Source organism: Lutjanus erythropterus, chromosome 9 (genome assembly GCF_056507025.1).
Source record: "Lutjanus erythropterus isolate fLutEry1 chromosome 9, fLutEry1.hap2, whole genome shotgun sequence".
Taxonomy (NCBI): Eukaryota; Metazoa; Chordata; class Actinopteri; order Lutjaniformes; family Lutjanidae; genus Lutjanus; species Lutjanus erythropterus.
The window spans coordinates 4,305,846-4,308,874 of record NC_139325.1 but is presented as its reverse complement, the minus strand read 5'-3'; positions in this window follow the sequence as shown (position 1 = coordinate 4,308,874).

The following is a 3,029-nucleotide window of genomic DNA, read 5'->3' as shown; positions in this document are numbered from 1 at the left end:
CTCTGAGTAATGGATTGGTTGTATTAGTAGTTTGCAGCTCTGTAAGTGAGTACTTATGAGTTGAAGTTGTATATCTAGGGATGTTTTCATTTAGGCAGATGCTCTTTGCACCCTGGGTGTAAATAGCCAATGTAGTAATTTGTACCTGCATAGAGAAAACACAAGTTTTCCTAAACCAACCAAGTTGTTTTGTTGCCTGAACCTAAACAAACTTCGACTAAAAACTGAAAAATAATAATGATGATAATAATAATAATTAAGTCAGCGATGTCTAAATCAACACTGACTTCTAGTTTCACATGGGATTCTTAACTCTCGCCTCCTGGGTCAAGAGTTGAACTCTGGTCTCTCAGGGAGAGTCCTGTAATTAACCATTCATCCACCAAAACCGTCGCTTTACACAGACTTTGATGTTCTGTGCAGCTGAACTAGGAGGATGTAAATAGATGAATAACTGCCGTGCAGAGGTGGTAAAAGTACAGATACCTGCATGGAAAAAAGGAGCACTGATTCTTTATTCAAGTGAAAGTGAAAAAGTATAGGCTGCGAAATGTACTCAAAAGTATGACAGTACTTTGAACCTCACCTTTTCTCCACAGTCAAGTGTCCCTCTGTCTGTTTTGTCTTCTTATGTCTTTTACATCATTTTTGTCTCGTTCTGTCCTGTTACATTTTGTTATCTTGTTTTTGTCTTGTTATGTCCTCCTACATCTTTTACGTCATTTTCATCTTGTTACATTTTTTACATAGTTTTTGTCTTGTTACATAATTTTCATCATGTTACATCTGTCATTTTCATCTTGTTAAATCTTTCATGTAGTTTGTCTTTACACTTTTAATCCACAATGATTCAAAAGGAAGTTTAGTACTTTTTATTCCATACATGAATTTCACAGCTCTGAATTCTAGTTTCTTTATAGATAAATATTCTTCATACAAGACTTATCATCAGCTTGTAGAATACCTGTTAACAGAGTAAACTACCCACAGTATGGAAATAGTGAAATTATCTTCACATCATCCAACTATACATGCAACTCTAATTAAAATGACTTGGTAATGCATCAGTCAAACACTCATGTTACCACAGTGAACACAACACTGATTGTGGCCTTTTTGCTCCAGTCACACATTACCATCTAAAGGTATGGAGGGAAAAAAAATCTCTATATTGCTATATTCAGTGTTGTTCCAGTCACAGCTGAGGTACCTTCTGTGTTTTAACTGTGAACTATGTTAACATCAGGTTAAACCTCGTCCGTTGACACCAGCTTCACTTCCTCATCGTTCAGGTTCCCGCAGACCCCACCAGTGATGAAAGAATTAGGGGAGACTTGGGATGGTTGCAACAATTTTTGCATTTCTCTCGAGTTACTCTGACAGTATTTGGACTATAGATCAACCAAATCTTAAACTCACACCTGAGTGCTAATTAAACTTACCATTTAAAGATCACTTATATCATATGGCTCCCTTTTAACCTGACTAGATCACCGTGGTAACCTGATCCAAAGCAGGTTATTTTCAGAGTTCATGCTTACTTCTGAGCTGCATGTTAGTAATATCACCAAATGAAGCTGTGTAATGTGTGTATTGTGTTGCCATAGGAACCTGCATGCTCATATGGACACTTTAAATATTACACAGCAGATCATCCACACACTAACAGAATGATGAAGCAGCTTCAGACACTTCGGATGATGTTCTTAAGCCTGATTGGCTGCCAAGTCTGTTTTGCACTGCTGATGTTGCAGCTCTGAACGCTGATTAGAACATTGATTAGTCTATCCTGTTTATCATTAATAATATTCAATCAATACAACTAATTTCACTTTACTTTGAACAAAAACTTAAGTGATTTCCAGAGCTCCCTCATTATGGGATGGTGTGAGACCTGAGTGCACTTGTTAAGTATAATGTTTATATCTGCAGTTTAATGAACAGATGTCAAGCTTGAAATGAACAGCAGCATTAAGAGCACATTGAATTGATCAGTAATTATCTGCCAGTGCTCCTCTCTTGTCTTATTTGAAGCACCAGTGTTGTTTTTTGTCACAATATTTTCAAAATATTTTTCATAGCTCCTCATTATAATGACTTCTTCATCTTGACTGATGTCGGCGTCACCTGATTGGTCCACTTTGACGGTCAAACGACATACCAAGCATCTCTTTTTATGTGAACGCACACAGAGCCTGAAGAAGAGAACCCGGTTTACAAAGAGAGTTGATAACCACCGTTGTGATGTCCGTTATCTCTTCCTGGGGTTTTTCGGTTTTGTCGAGCCAGATCATCCAAAAGCCTGAATATGCAGAGCCTGGCTTCATTGTAAAGCCTTCTGGCCATGACAGAACATCATGTGCTGGTTAAATACACTGACCCTGACACATGCTGACCATGTAACTTAGAGGTCAACAAAACAATGATTCAAACAAAGTGAGGTTTGATTAATTTATACTAAAGGTCCGGGCAATATAACAGATAGGCAGCTCATAAAAAAATAGTTTTATGCCAAGTTGTGTTTTGTTTTTTACAGGGAACAAAGCAGCACCAGATGTTGGATGTGTGCAGTATAAGAGATAAGAGATAAGTTGAAATTGTTGCAACTGTCCCCAGTCTATCTTATTTATATCTTTTACCTATAAAAATTGCAATACCGCTGTGTCGCAATACTCATAACTAGAAGTCCTGCATTTGAGATTCAGTGGTTTTTGGGATTGTAAAAGTTTAAAGGTTTTATCAGAAAATCTGTAGCAATATTTTAAGTAGCATGAAACAATTATGTATTAAGCCAAGTTTTACAACTGGAGTCTCTTGATGAAATGTGGTAAACAGCCCTTTAAGGTTTCCTTCCAGGACCTAGAGGGTGTTTTACTATGTTTTGTCCTCTAGAGGGACATCCTAAAGTGCGCTCTGGGATGTCCTCCAAGTGGACAAAATGTGGTACAGGAACCTCTAGTGTGCCCCTCTACTGGACAGATCGTTGTAAAGGAACTTTTAGGGTGTCCTTCCAGTGGACAAAACATGGT